The sequence below is a fragment of the Megalops cyprinoides genome, chromosome 18 (genome assembly GCF_013368585.1).
Source record: "Megalops cyprinoides isolate fMegCyp1 chromosome 18, fMegCyp1.pri, whole genome shotgun sequence".
NCBI classification, from domain to species: Eukaryota; Metazoa; Chordata; class Actinopteri; order Elopiformes; family Megalopidae; genus Megalops; species Megalops cyprinoides.
The window spans coordinates 29,246,246-29,262,957 of NC_050600.1; the positions used below are offsets into that span (position 1 = coordinate 29,246,246).

The 16,712-nt window shown below is 40.6% G+C and overlaps 1 protein-coding gene and 1 long non-coding RNA gene across 3 annotated transcripts in view; one reads left to right on the forward strand and one right to left on the reverse strand.

The window, feature by feature from the left end:
* Positions 1-16,712, forward strand: part of LOC118793055 (GDNF family receptor alpha-4-like) — a 190,168-nt gene that overhangs the window by 97,478 nt on the left and 75,978 nt on the right. The window lies entirely within an intron of this gene.
* Positions 13,646-15,237, reverse strand: LOC118793426. Of its 2 annotated transcripts, none has more exons than XR_005005657.1 (3): positions 14,629-15,237; positions 13,920-14,054; positions 13,646-13,730 (listed from the first exon to the last, which is right to left on the reverse strand). It is a non-coding gene; the product is annotated as an uncharacterized LOC118793426 (long non-coding RNA). The 2 variants fall into 2 exon arrangements; XR_005005658.1 differs by lacking the exon at positions 14,629-15,237 and adding an exon at positions 14,243-14,555.

Below are 16,712 nucleotides of genomic sequence, written 5' to 3' on the forward strand. Positions count from 1 at the left end.
ACACACACAACAACAGACCATCATTTCTGCTCAAACACAGACCCACACAACGCTGTCAGGTCACTTGAGGACAAGACAACCATGATGGTGTAATGCTTTCTTTACTGTCAGTAGCCAACACTTTATTAAAAGTCCTAGCATATTAGTTGAGAACAGTAGGGTGTGATTTTTGTGCATCCCATCCGTTTCTGAAAGCACTATTTGCCAAAATATCTGGAATGATGGCATACAACTTTAAATGCAGCCTCCTCTCTAACTCACCTTTTTGCTACTAGGTCCTGCCTACTCACTGTCCTCCTGACCTCCTCCTGCCTGCTGACTGTCATTCTGACCTCCCTCTGCTTCCTTAATACAACAGCACATAAATGTAAAACTAATCATCACCCATACTATCCTGCTCAGTATTAAGCCTGCATGACAACCACAGAAAATACAGGCTGCATTATCATCTCTAAGTCCTAATTCTTACAAGTTTCAACTTATTCTTTTTTTAGCACCAAAAAGTGCTGAATATCTCCTCTCCTCTTGCTCATGTTGACTCTGTGAATGAAATCTAATCTGAATTCAATAAAGTAATCATATACTTAACAAATACAATTACTCAGCCTTCAGCACACATGGATTTTAATATTGTTCAATTACCCAACCAGATAAAACTCCTGAATTCCTGTGTGAAAACAAAGGGGGTGCCTATTATAAAAGCTAATATCAAAAAGGAAAAAGACTAACTCAACCACCACAGACACACAAAAGACTATTAAAATTAAATAATAAACTCTATATTGATGTCAAAACATACCTCTACAACAACTTATCCGCCATTGTCTCACTACTCATGACTGAGCACCAGTTTTAGCTAACATTAGATAATATGTCATTTTATATTGGTAATGAATTGCCAAGTCAACACTGGAAATTAAAGGGCACACTATCAGCTAGCTAACATTAGCTAGCTAACGTTAGGTAACATTAGTTAAACTGTAACTTGAGGCTTAGAAACTAGCTAATGTTAGTGTTCATCCGTAGACACTTGACATCTAATTCAGAAACTCTGAAGGTAAGAATGTAAAGTGTATTAAACAAGCTAGATAGCTATCTTACATTAATCTACAGTGTCTCCATTGGCTTGTGTGACGCAAAGGAGCATAGACTTTAATGAGGACACGAGCCACTGCAATGAAGGGAAATGGTATTGTCCACTTTAGGGCTGTCTGAAATCGTATTACAAGATTCTTCCAGGCATGAATATGTAAATATTACAATATATTTCCCAATTACTGGAAGAAGGATATATAAATGTTTCGACCCCCCCCCCACCCCGAAATGAAAAATACATTTATTATAAATGTATGATGCCACCCCCCTACCCACTGACAAAGAACTTACTAAAGAATGAGTAGCTAAAGGAGCATCTAAAGGAATATTACATGTGTGCAGTACAGAACGAATTTGTAAATAAAGGAAGAATGTTTGGCTAGGGAGAGAGAAGGCAGCTTTAATGTCTTGGAATGAACGCATGCCATTATCAAATATATCACCCAGAGTATGTATACCCTTGGTTCTGTAGTGGTTGACCATCGGACATAAAGGTAGGATTATTGGGGGCGATGACTGAAAAACGACGTTGTGAGGAGCGTGGGTCTTTCGTTCTGATGGTAGGAGGAGCAAGGTGTCCGGATGTAGCAGAGTGAAGTTGTCAAGCGGGTGCGTAAGTTTGGATGAGGTCCTGGAGGTAGGTCGGGGCAGTCTTTTTTGCAGCAGAAAAGGTGAGAGTCAAGGTTTTAAAGCGGATCCTGCGGTCAGGAGCCAGTGGAGCAATCTCAGCAAAGGGATGACGCAGGAGAACTTTGGGAGGTTGTAGAACAGCCTAGCAGCTACGTTTTGAATGAGCTGCAGCGGCTGAATGGTGCAGGCTGGAAGGCCTGTGAGGAGGGCATTGCAGTAGTCCAAGCGGGAGAGCATGGTGGCCTGGACAAGCAGCTGGGTGGAGTAGGTGACCAAAAAAGGGCAATGTCTCAATATTCCTCCAGGGTACCTGGGAGTCCTCAGAGAGCCAAACCTGTATGGCCCACAATTGGAAGGACCAACAGTATAGCTCAAGATTTGGTAATGCTAGACCACCTGACTCCTTCGGTCTCTGTAAAGTGGAGAAACGAATCCTAGGCCGCCTGTAACCCCACATAACCCCACATGTACTGAGCTTTCTTAAACAAATCTGCTGGTGGAGCAAAAGGGATCATGGAAAACAAAAAATTAATATGTGGGAGGACAATAATTTTGATTACCGATACTCTACCGTGTAGAGATAAATGCAGCACTGACCATCTTTGTAAGTCATCTCCAATACACTTACCAAAGTTCTCTGCTCTCATTTCTACAAGGGACCGTCTAATTTTCACACCTAGATATACTAAACCCTCTTTGGCAACAACTAAAGGGGATTGAAGAGATGGATGGGAGGCAGGGTTGGGAGAGTTACTTTAAAAATGTATTCCAATTACTAATTACCTGTTAAAAAATGTAATCAGTAACCTAATCCATGTATCACAATATTAAAGTAACTTGATTACTTTCCGTTACTTTTGGATTAGACTGGATGTGTTGGTGAAATTGTTTAGCCTAATATAATGTTTTATGTTCCTTGTTAGGTTTATTAATTGTTTGTCCAGGTATTCTTTCCTTTGTTATGCATGAGTGAACATTTAGATTAATAGTGGTAACTATGCGCATTTACTAACTATAATGTTAATTTGGTAGCTAGCTAGCTAACAGTACTAAAGTTGTCAGAACAGGTTGCTTACAGTGTCTGTGGTAAAATTAACTATTTGGTCAGAAGAGATGTGATGAGGCTGTATTAGTCTGATAGCTAGCTAGATAGCTATTAGTAATATGACAATTGAGGAAAGTGCATGAAAGCCAAATTAGCTAGTAAGCTATCTACTATAGCTTTCTATGTTGTTTTTTATTGTAGCTAGCTATGTGTTTGTTTGCGAGGTGATATTTGTATTTGTCAGCGGAATGTGATAGTAGCTAGCTATTTACATTTATTGTTTTGTTTGTATTGCAGCTAGCCAGTGGTGGCTGGTGGTTGTAAAAGTTTACATTGTAAAACATTTAAAACAGCAAGTAGGGGTTTTGGTCTACAACTACCTAACTACCTAAAAGACAAAATACAACAGCACAGTAAGCACTGATAAAAGCTTGCTAGCATTCTAATTGGTGTCTTTTTGGGATATAGTTGGCAATGTTGTGCTGTGAAAGCAGTTCTTACATATTCAAGGGGTGGTCAGACCACAGAACTACATAGTGCATAGCCAGAGGGCTAGTGGGAATGACAGTTATGCTCTGTCCTTCACATGACCATATACTATAAAAATGAATTTGAAGATGACACCAAAAGTACTTGCCAATAAAAATATACCTAAAAAGGGGTCAATTGCTGCATTCTGTTGTTTTAAAGCCAAATTGCTATAATTTAAAAACAGATTGTTATACTGGTTGAAACTGATAAATTGTAGTCTTAGAGTGAATGGGATGTGCTAGGTTTAAGCTAATTGCTGAGGGTGTGGGCATTCATTTGCAAGTCGACTTTCCTGGCTGTCTGGGTAGTGAAGATATCTATGACTTTGTCATACCAATGAGGATTTCATTGAAGAGACTTGAGAATCCTCTTTTCAATCGAAATGATGGCTAAATTTTTCAGCCTGTCCTGTCCCATGGTGTTTCTAGAATAACTTTTTATTCGCTTCAGGCATGAAAAACCTCTCTCAACCCCTGCAGAGGTGGCACCAATAGTGGCAATCAGACACAGTCTGTACAGCTCAAGCATTGCTTCATTAAGGCCATTGGATTTCATGAAGCTAATTGCATCACAGTTTTTGGGATGAATGGATCTCTGCATCACTATAAAAATGCTGCAGTTCCACTTTCAATTTCACCTCGTCAAATAGATGGCCATGTCTCTGACAAGTTGGCCAGTGCCTGAGCTGGGAATTCTTTTTTTGAAAGAGTCCAATTTTTCAAAATCTAAAAGCTCCATGAAATGCAAACGGTCAAGATGTTGAAATTGCTGAGTGACTTGGGCCCTGATGCTGTCGTGAATGGAATCATACAGCGTTTTATAGACCTAATGTTGATCCTGCTGGCCCTGCCTTTTCCTCCTATGAGCTAATTCTGGGTCCTCTGTCAGTGTGGCAGCTTTAGTGTATGTCTTATCAAAGGCCCTCTCTAATTTTAGCTCATCTAGCACTTGCATGAGGTTTTCTATGCACCTTTTGCAAAAGGAAACATCCATTGATTTGTGTTGTAAGATATCAAATACAACATCAGTTTGTGAAAACAGTTCCTCAAAAGTAAGAAGTAAAAACATGAAATCAAAGTCTAATTAAGCCCTCAATCCATCAGCCAAACATGTAGATGGATGTTCAATGATGTGAGTTAACGTCTCTACCAGTTTGTCATAATTAGAGGCAACTGTATTCACCAACCTGGATGAGAAATTCGAACGTGTTGGAGCATTCCTAGGAATTTTAGCGCAACCAAATTCCTCAAGCATTGCCACTCTCTCGCTGGATTTGGAAAAAAAAAAAAAGACGTGACTCAAGACAAGATTCAGGCGATGGGCAAAGCACTAGGAGCCACTTCTCTTACTTTAGCCTGCAAACCATTAAGATCTGAGGCCATCACTGCAGCACCATCAAAAGTTTGTGCAATGAGTTTCTCTGCAAAATTGTACCCTGACATCTCGGCCTGGACAAACTCGAACGACGTCTGTGCATCTTGCCCATTCGACACATTGAAAAAAAACCAGAAAACGTTCCTGAATAGTCCCCTGATGGTCTACATATCTGATGAGGACTGAGCTGTGAATGACAGCTTATGTCTGTGGTTTCATCAATCTGCCAAGAGAAGAATGGAGCCACGTCTAATTCCCGCTTGATTTCGCTTTTAATTGAGGTGGCTATTGCTGAAATCAAATTGTTTTGTATGGTTTTAGACACAGATGAAGACTGCAAATGCTCTGCGAGTAAATCATATTGTACAATCACCTCTGCTAGCTCTCTATAGTATCCTTTGTTGTCTGAACTGGCCCCCTTGATATGCCCCCTGAATGCCAATTTTTGCATGTCCAGATAAGCAGTGGCATCAACCAGGCTCTTCAGAGTATCTCTATTACGGTGCACTTTTGCATTGTGCTGAGCCGTTTGCAACCATACACCCTCATCCACAACTTGATTGATTGAAATTGCTGGGCAGGATGCCAAACTGCAGCACCAACATTTACATTTAACGTGGCATTTTGTTGCCCCATCCAAATTCTTTATACCATTAAATCCCTGAACAGACCATGTTTGAGATTTCCCCATTAGCAGGCAAGTCCAGCAATACAAACAGTTGTTCATAGAAGTAGAAAAAGTAGAAGTAGCTTTATTTGTCACATGCATGTTGTACAGAGTACCTCAGCCATGAAATGTAATTGCAACACTCCAACTGTGCAAATAAGTGATACACAACACACCAGTAGAGATAAATAAAAAAAGAAATATAAAATAGAAGAAAGTATGAAAGAATAAGGAATATACACTAATTACACAACAGATACTATGTACAGAGCAGATGAAGTGTCCTGAGGATATAATGTGACATTCATGTTATACAGTGAGATAACATGATGAGCAGCAGAAAGCAGTAAAACTAAGTGCAAACAAGACAGTGCAGGTGTAAAAGGAATGTGCACTGTCCATATGGCCTGTGCAACATGGAAATATAAAGTGTCTTGCTGGGTTCTATATAAAATATAGAATAAGTGTCTAAGCGGTGGTGTTTATTGTCCGTATGGCCTGGGGAAAGAAGCTTCTTCTGAAGCACTCAGTCCTGGCCATCAGTGAGCGGAGCCGCTTCCCTGAAGGTAGCCACTGAAACAGTTTCTGGTTGGGATGGTGAATGTCTTTGATAATCCATTGTGCCCTGGACCTGCATCGCCTGATGTGATGTCCTGGAGGTCAGGTAATGCAGTCCTGGTAATGCGTTTGGCACAACGGACCACCCTGCTTAAGTCCCTCCTGTCCTGGGAGCTGCTGCTCCCGTACCAGACTGATGCTCCCGGTAACCACAGACTATGGTGGCTGAGTAAAAGGCTGCTTGTAGAGCTGTGGAGATTTTGAATTTCCGCAGCCATCTGAGGTGGTACAGGCGCTGCCTAGCCTTCTTCACCACCGTGGAAATATGTTCCAACCAGGACAAGTCCTCAGAGATTAGTACTCTTAGGTACTTGTAGCTGCTTACTCTTTCCACTGGGGTCCCATAGATCTTGAGTGGTGCGTACTGGGGGTGCTGCTTCTCCCTCCTGAAGTCAACCATTTCCTGTCTAGGTTGTTCTCCTTGCACCACGCTGACAGTTCTGCTACCTCTTCCATGTAGGCTGCCTCATCGTTGTTATGGATCAGCCCCACCACCACCGTGTCGTCTGCAAATTTCACAATGGTGTTGGAGCTGTGGCGGGCCAAGCAGTCATGCATGTAGAGGGAGTAGGGCAGGGGACTCAGGATGCAGCCTTGGTGGACACCAGTGTTAAGAGTGATGGTTCTGGAGTAGTGCTGTCCAATCTTTACTGCTTGCAGTCTGTTGGTCAGGAAACTCAAGACCCAGGAGCATAGTGACGGACTTAGCCCCAGATCACTGAGTTTAGAGACTAGTCTGGAGGGGGTTATGGTATTAAATGCGGAACTGTAGTCGATGAACGGCAGTCTAGCATAGTTCCCTTTACCAGTGTCCAGGTGGGAAAGAGTGGTGTGGAGAACATGTGATATGGCGTCATCTGTACTTCTACTTGAGCGGTATGCAAACTGCATAGGGTCCAGAGATTTTGGAAGAGATGAGCAGATGTAGTCTTTCACCAGCCTCTCAAAGCACTTCATCGCCACTGATGTCAGTGCTACTGGGCGATAGTCGTTTAAGCCGGCTGGGTTTGCCTTTTTCGGCACAGGAATGATAGAACGTTTGAAGCATGTAGGGACGATGCAGTGTACTAGGGACATGTTGAAGATATCGGTAAACACCGGAGCTAGCTGGTCAGCACAGGATTTCAGCACTCTCCCTGGTATACCATCCGGTCCCGTGGCTTTCCTGCAGTTCACACGACGTAGAACTCTTCTAACGTCTTCCGAGACAGAGTGGGCGCTCTTCTGCCATCGGCTCGAGCTTTGGTGTTGTGCAGGCACTAGTAGCCATGCTAGCTGTGCCGTCATTGTGACCGCTCGAGCTGCTGACCTCGAAGCGAGCGTAGGAGTTCAGGTCATTCACTGTTAAGCTGCCAGTGAGCCATGGGTATTTCCCATACCATGTGGTGTTGAACAAACTGACCTTACCATTTGGTTTGGTTATCTCGATTTTTGGAACTGGTCTGCCTGCTGCTTTGACCCGAACATTCTCACTATAGTCCAACAAGTGAAATTGTGTATTTAATAAAACATGGACAATGTCCGCTGTTTCCATTGTGGCTTTTATTAGCAATTAACAAAGCTAGCTTCCAACAAAAAAAAAAAAAAAAAAAAAAAAAAAAACATTTGACTAACCACGACAATTCTTATCCTTGCTGTATGACTAATGACATAAGACAAGATTCTTGCATGACACCATTGATTAAACCGCCCCCCCCCCCCCCCCGCCAAAAACTCTGATTGGGTGTTCACCAGCACAGTCAGCTCCGCTGATTGGTTTACTGACGTTAGGCGCTAAATCCTAACATCCTAAAGCCTTTGCATAAATTTTAAGATCCGAATTAATAAGACTCACAGGTAGATTGGTCCTTTCTCTTCACCTCCCTTAATCATTTTGGATTCCAGTCATATTTCACCAATTGGATTAAAACACTGTACAACTCACCCACTGCATCTGTTATAACCAATGGACTTATATCAAAACCATTTCAGTTACAAAGAGGTACTAGACAAGGATGCCCTCTATCCCCACTACTGTTTGCACTTTTCATTGAACCCCTGGCTGCTTCCATTAGGCAATGTGACCGTATCTCAGGCATCCAATCAAACTCACACCACCATAAAATCAGTCTGTATGCCGATGACATTCTGTTATAAATTACAAACCCCTCATCCTCACTTCCAGCAGTCCATAATCTGATCAGTAATTATAGTAGGGTGTCTGGCTACTCCATCAACTGGACAAAAATCAGAGATACTGCCTATACCCAAATTCAACTGGGATGCTGAGGCTGGGGTCCCCCTCTTTAAATGAACAGCAAAATCTATTACATACCTTGGAATCCACATTTCTCCAAATTTAAAGGAATTATTCAAACTTAACTATACCCCCCTACTACAAGAAATAAAAGACAATTTGGAAAGATGGAATAAATTACCACTCTCTCTAATTGGCTGAATTTCAACCGTTAAAATGAACATCCTCCCAAAAATAAACGACCTCTTTGCCATGACCCCTGTCACCCCTCCCCTGGGCTGGTTCTCCTCTCTCAATAGTACAGTCACTAGATTTTACTGGAAACACCAAAAACCATGAATTAAACTCTCCACCCTCCAAAAGCTCAAACAATACGGAGGACTCGGGACCCCAAATTTCTTTTACTATTTCCTCTCACACCAATTACAGTATATCCGCCACTGGACAAATAACACCAATCCACCTTGGCTAGATATCGAAAACACTTTAGCTCAAGAATTGAACATCAAAAATCTCCCATTTATAGATAAATCCATAAAAACACACACTTGTTACAAAAACAACAACACTATCAGCACCACCCTAACTGCTTGGTGGAAGTCAAATGAAATTCTCCATTACAGCCTCTCAGCATCTATCCATACTCCATTATGGCATAACCCCATGTTTTTAATCAATAACAAATCCTTTTTCTTCTCAACCTGGAATAAGAGAGGAGTGACCAGCCTGGGACAGTTACTCGATGATGGCTTGCTCATGACCTTCGACCACATCCAAAAAAAATATAACATACCGGACCACTGCTACTTCCAGTATATCCAGTTAAAAGAAGTCATAAAAAAAACACTAGGAATTTTAATAATCACAGCCCTCCCCTCTATTTAAAGTTACAATCACTCAAACCTAAAAAAATGTTATCCCAAATATACAAACTCCTAGCATCTAAAGACAGCACTATATCAATCCCTATAGACAAGTGGACCATAGACATAAACAACCTACCAACAGATGTTAATTGGCAAAGCATATGCAATAACTCATTCTCTATGACATGTAATTCCAAAACCCAGCTTATACAGTATAAAGTCCTCCATAGAACACACGTTACTACCCACAATCTTTACCGCATGGGCTTTAGCCAAAGTAATACATGTTCATATTGTTCAGCCTCAATAGATGATTACTTCCATGCCCTCTGGCTCTGCCCACATGTCCAAAACTTTTGGTCAGAGGTCTTGAGCAGGCTGAGATCCTTAGCCTCAGCATCCCCTTATGCCCCACCATAGCTTTACTTGGCGATGTCTCTACACTACATCTCAAATCATTCATATTAATATCACTAACCATCGCCAAAAAGACCATATTACTGAACTGGAAAGACAGAACCAAGATATCCATAGCTCACTGGCTCAATCTACTAATAGACCATTCAAATCTAGAAAAACTTACCGCATCTTTGAAAAACAACATTAAATCCTATTAAGATAACTGGTCCCCTTTTCTACAATACCTTCAAGGCTGAATCCTCTCTCCACAAATGACCCTTAACATTACTATTCTTTTTAATTTTTATTTATTTGTATATTTTTTTTCCTTTCTTATATATTTTTCTCTTTTCTTTCTGTTCCAACAAACCTACATGAAAACACAGTGTGCAGTTTGTCCCACCAGTCTGGTCTTGTCTGTCCTGCCCCATCACATCTTGTCAGTCTTGTTATGCTTTATGCCTCAACCTTTAAACGTAAATACATATATAGAAAGAATGATGTATTCATTTTATTTATGTATTTATTAAATGTTATTATGGTTTTGTTTTTTTGTTTGTTTTTTGTTTTTCCTTTTTTTCCCTCTCTTTTTCTTCATTGCTTCCCTTTGCTCTTTGTTTTTTGTAGTTGTTGTTGTTGAATAAAAAAAAAAAAATGAAAAGAAAAAAAAAAATAAGACTCACAGGTCTATAGCTGGAGCATTGAAGAGGGTCCTTGCCTTTCTTTAGAATGAGAGATTAAGGACGTTTTTTGATCATGGTGAAAAGAACCATATTGTACTGTATAATCAATAGAGTTCTTAATTAAAGGACCCACCAGATCCCAAAACTCTAATAACTCTGGTTGGATACCATCAAGGCCTGGGGACTTAGGTTTGCTCAACAACTTAACTGCATTATGTAATTCCGTAAGGGTCAAAGGGGCTTTTAACAACTCTTTTTGGTCATTCGTAAGCGTAGGTAAAGCTAGATGTTGTAAAAACAAAGAAACCTCTTCATAAATGTCAGACACCTCTGATGTGTATAGATTCATGTAAAAATCAAGAAAAATTTTGTTCATGGCTGAAGGTTTGCGAATGACATTTCCAGTTCCACCAGAAGTCTTCCATAGAAGACTGATTTTCACAATTCTTTAGTCTCAGAGCAAGTGGTCTGCTCATGCAATCTGCACATTCATAATATAAAGTCTTGGCTTTGTGTAGTTTGTACATCAAGAGCTGCGTTCCAAGTTCCTTGTAAGTACTCCTCACAAAAGACAGCTCCTCAGCTACACTGTCAGAGAAACTGCATTTCTGAGCATTCTGAGATTTAGGATAGTCTGTTCCAATTCAGTAATTTTCTTATTACAAGATGAGTTAAGATGTGAAGCAAATGATGTACAGTTACCTTGTATAAAACATTTAGTAACCCTCAAACACTCTGGGAGCTTATCAGTGGAATCAGAATTCAACTGTTAAAAATCCACTAGTCCCTGTCGAAAACGGTGAATGAATTCTGTGTTCTGTAAAAGATAGGCATTAAATTTCCATCTCTTCAACAAGGAAAGTCTAGGTTGAATCATGGCCCATGGTCAGAAATAATTATAGCAGAGATATCAGCTTTACAAATTGAATGGGGAGATGGGGAGATTAAGTTGTAATCAATACGGAAATATACCTTGTACCTACCCGAAAAAAGTAAAATCCTTTGTCTGGGGATTCAATAAACGTCAGGTATCCCATAAGCTATAGTCCCTCATGAAAGCCTTCATTGCTACATCTGCATTAGAGACGACTGATTTAGGAGATCTATCTAAATCATTATCAACAACAGCGTTAAAGTCCCCACCCACTAGAAAACAACAATCTCTTAAATGTATAAGTGAGGAGGCAATCTCACTGAGAAATGTTGGATCAAATGGAGTTGGTGCATAGAGCGAAGCGAAATATTCCAATGCATTACCGTGGCCAGTGCGTATGTAAAACGACCATCTTTATCTGATTCAACCTTATGAATGACCATATCTAATTTTCTTCTAACAAGGATAAAAACTCCTTTAGATTTTGACGAAGCACAAGAGAAGCACGCAATCTTATAATGCTCGTTTTGAACTCTGTAAACATCAACTTCCTTAACATGCATCTCCTGAAGTAGAGCCACATCAATATTTTAACAATGTAGCCAGTCAACACATTTAATTCCCTTCACCGAAATATTTAGGCCACGTAAATTCCAAGGCACCACTTTAACATCGCACATCAAGGAAGGTAAAACACCCAGCCAAGCAAACCAACTCTCTCCCTGCCCGTAGGTCTAATCTCTCTAACACAAGATTTGTAGAGAAGACTGCACCCATTACACAGCACTACATCCGTATAATAAACTACATAACTGTGAAAACCCAGTGTATCAAAAAGAACACGGAAAGTCAGAAAAATGAGATGAAATAAAGAAAAAAAATGCCTGCTGCCATGGGAGAGCGAGAACCACTACTCACCCACGATTGCTGGCAACAAATAAAGAGTCCTTTAGTGTGCGTTATGACAAGACCAAGAGACCATGTCCCGGAGTACAAAATCCTGTATAAAATTTAACTATACTATAAACCACACAAATACAGAATTATAACCGTATCTAAGGGACCATCTTAAAGATCTTACACCAAATGGCCTTCAGTATGATAAACTAAGAAAAATAAAGCAGGCTAGGGCTTAATAACCTGATAACAATAATAATAGAAAACATTCAGCCTACCCTTTTCCCACACTGCAGGATTTAATAGTCCTCACACTGCGCATCTTTTCAACTCCAACTGGTTGGAGTAGAACATATGAGCCACTGCTTCAACTTCTATGTGGCCATGTCTCCGCTGCCAGCAGGCCCAACCAACTTTTCCAGCGGTCTCTCCGCATCCTCTGTAGTAACGTAGTAAGACACACTGCCCTGTTGTACCACCTTCAAAGTGGCAGGAAAAAGGAGGAAGGATGGGATGGAGTGATCATCAACTGCCATCGGATCGGTTGATAAGCCTTCCGTCGTTGAGCAGTTTCCTTGGAGAAATCTTGGAAGAGTCGGAGTTGATCCAGTGTTAATTTTGGCAGCTGATTTTGATTAACTCTTAGTGTTTTGACTAAAATGCATATTAGTTTTTGTCACATTTTAGTCTTTTAAATTATTAGTTTTAGTCAACGAAAACTATAGAAGATTGTCTAATCTCAGGCAAATGCATTTTTGTCATGTTTTAGTCAATTTGCATTTTTTTAAGTTAAATCATTACGGTGACCTTTCATCAAACACACAGATGTTCTTAAACCAGATACATTCATTAGGTTTTCTTCTCAGGGCCAGGGACTCCCAGCTGTAGCCTAAACTTGATGCATTTAATAATACAGTTACATCCAGAAAGGTTGTGTCATGCACTGTATTCTGAATAAAGATGTAATATGCGTCTTTTGCACTGTGGAAGGAATATGACTTATTCTTTGGCTGTCTATCAAATAAATCTGACATTTATTTAATTTAAAAATATTCTTTTTCACTCGGTTGTAATGAATTACAGTATACTCAGAGCATATAACCTACCCACAATGCAAGACAAAATCAGGGCAAATATAGTATAATTAAGTCACTTATATGTTTGGAATAGTAGTGCAAATGACCATCAAGGACATACTAAAGTGCTGGACAAATAAAGGACACGAGACAGTGATAAGGGCATTGTCACTGTGCATCTGGAACACAGCATTAGCAGTAGTCTCAACCCAGAACTGAGTCAAGCAAAACTCAGGCAGGCTATTGTCAGAGCGGTGCTTCTCACTTGCGGTTACCACATTCAGACTAGGATTATCGTGAATGGAAGACACAGTAATAAAACCTAACTAGCATAATATTTACATGGTACATAAAAACAATCGAAGATCATAATGGTTATAATTTTACAATATCTCTATGACACAAGCATAATAGGAAACTGTACACTAGCTGACCTGTAAACAACGCCAACGATCGCTATTGCACTGGCAAGATAACCTAAACACTAACACAAGTAACACATATTGGCCACTGCTTCATTTGCAATACTGTTCTTAACGACAAAGTGAAAAGAGACAATATTTCCACTGACTTTGTCTTACAGTGTAGGACCTAGCTCAGAACAACACTAGCATTGCTGGATATACTAGTTATAAGCTTGCTAACTTGCCAACACCGAATGGCAAGAACGAGAGTGAGCTGTTTAGATTATGCTGTATAGCGGGGAAGGGCAGTCCGAATCAAGGAGCAGTCCAGCTAGCTAGGTAATACAAGGAACATTGACTTAGTAGGTTGTTCATGTAATGTTAACATTTATCCTGCAGCCAAACAACGTACTTACCGATATGCACAATTAACGTTAACAAGTCGAGTGAACAAGAAAAGACAGCCATCTGCTTTTAGCTAACAGTCAAGCCTTTAAGTTGATTTTGATAGCTATAGAACTTACCCTATTGTAACCATGTGTGGGGCACAGGCAATGCTCAAGTACGCCACGTTGGGAGTTTCGCCCAAGTAAACAGTTTTATGTATGTAAACCCCAAGTGTACACCTGCGCCACAAGTAAGGGTTCCCTCCAGTTCTTCTATAAGGATAAGACAGAGACGTGATTCTGGGAAGCACAGTAAATTTAAAAAGTCAATTTATTTAAATACATTCCACCATTACACAGTTTAAATATATAAAAATACTATACTATTAAAATTGGGCTAAGAGCTGGTTGGGGAGAAGTATACTCGCCCCTAGGGATACCCTCATGTGAAAGACACTCACCCAAGTGCTCTCTCATTCACTCTCAAACCGCAAATACGTGCCTACGTGATAAAGTGCAGTTAGCATTAAGACTCACAGTGAAGGGGAATACCAATATGCTAACCGCCCCACCAAACAGCTCCTTGCCCACTATACTAAAACCGTTCTAAAAACAAGCAGTTAAAACTACCTACGACCAGTTGGTTTGAGTTGGATTGCGTGTAGGAACACGCCACAACACACATAAAACACTAGAAGTTCCCGCCGTCTAACCTAGCCCACTCCGCAGAGGGCGGAACTATCTAGAGGCAAAACAGCAGCTAGTGTTGCAGGAGGGGACAACCTAAAACACAAGGACACAACAATCAACTCCGCATCGTCGCACGCATTATAAACACAGGAATTACCGTAAATGCTGGAGAGACGAATTTACGCCATGAATCATTACCTCGACTAAACACAGCAGGAGACACTACCCCCAAGAGCTCACAGACAGAGGCAAACTATGGGTCCAGCACTGGCCGACCGATACTCTGAACAAACATAAAAGCATTGGGTTAATAATACATGTGTTGACATACCCACATGTGCTTCCTGTTTAACGCCGCTATGAACTATACCTACCTATACACCAGATAGGGTAAAGATTACCTGGTAAGCACAGGACAGCTGACAGTGTGCGGTCCAACACCACTGTACAGACAGGAAACGGATGATGCACAGATCCGGAAGCAGAAGGAGGGTCGCTAAACAGGCAGATATACGCAACTTAAATATGGTAAGCTAAGTGGCGATACGTAAGCTACCACACCCCCAATTACCTAAACCACGTAAAGTAAGAGGACAGCCTACCCAGGTTACACTAGCATATATTTCTGGTTGGTGCGCCTTCAACTGCCTCGATGTATGTACTGTTTTTCCCACCGATTTCGTACCCGCACATTCTGCATTGTATTTTATTGTCAATAGCATTAGTGATATAGATACAATTTCTCCATAAATCGGCTATTTTTTCCTTCATGCAGCATGACCTGGACCTGTATATCAATCATAAGCATGCAGTACTCAGTTATGCATATCTTGTAAAGTGAGTGACTGCATGTAATTAATTAATAAATGATCCAATCAATTAATTAATTAATTAATGGTAGCTAAATTGCTTGTACATTCGTCTGTCTCTGACATTATCGTTTCATTATTATTTGTCAACGAAAATTGTAATATATGTATATAATATATATATCACAGTTTTTATTTCCAAACGTGCATTTTTATTTCGTTATCATCTCATTTTCGTCATGGAAAAAGGTTCGTTGACGAACATTTTTCATCACAGTTTTCGTCAACGAAATTAACACTGAGTTGATCCGTGCCATCAGAGAATTTCTGTCTCGAGCTCAGTTAGAGATTTCTCTTTTTTCTTTGCTGGAGACCACACAGTAGTATATCAGCAACAATCTTTATTACGGTTGGATATTAATAGCAAAGTGTACTCAGGGAAAGAGAGTAACTCTTTAATACTGCCATCTTGGGTTATCACACACTGGAAGTTCATATATATTGAAACTTACCATCAGAGAGAAGTAGCCACCACAAAGCTTCTACAGACACACAATGCCACAATTACAGGATATTCCAGAAAAACTGAAGAAAAAAAAGTTGTTGAGATATATCAGTCTGGAAATGGTTAGAAAACCATTTATAAGGTTCTTGGACTCCACCAAACGCAGTGTGAGCCATTATCTCCAAATTCAGAAGACTTGCAGTAATGTTTAATATTCCCATGAGTGGCTGACCTGCCAAAATTTCTCCAAGGGAACAGCGGCACTTCCAAAGAACTGCAGGCCTCTCTAGCATCACCTAAGGTCAGTGTTCATGACTCAAAAATAAGAAAGAGACTATGCAAAAATGGACTTCATGGAAGAGCAGTGTTAGATTCTACTTCACAGTCAGGTGAGACAGGTCTTGCAGAGATGAGGTTTATTCCCAGGAGTCAATGTTATGCACATGAACAGCACCCGAACTGCGCTAACACTGTCTAGGCTTAGATGAGCACTGGCATAAATACCCAGGGGTGATTAGGTGACGCCTCAACAGTTGTTGATTGCATTTAAACAGAGTAGCATGACAGTGAACTACAAGCATTGATATAGTGGTACCCTTTGTTCGAAGTCAGTCCCTGTGGACCATTTGGTGTGGTCCACATTGACACGGTGATGACTGTTCTAGGGCAGTTTCCATGGACCATTTGGTACGATTTGCATTGCTATGGTGACGACTTTGTTCTACGACAGTTCCTGTGGGCCATTTGGTGTGGACCAGATAGACCTTGCAGCTTTGTATTTGACATGGTTTGAGCAAGTACATAAAAGTGTGACAAATGGAAAGATATGTCAATAATAATCTCTGGTGCCGCTTACGGTAAACAGCAGAGAAGGGTGCGAGACACATAGCCATCCAGAGATTCCGTTTGAATAAAACGTAGCTGTCA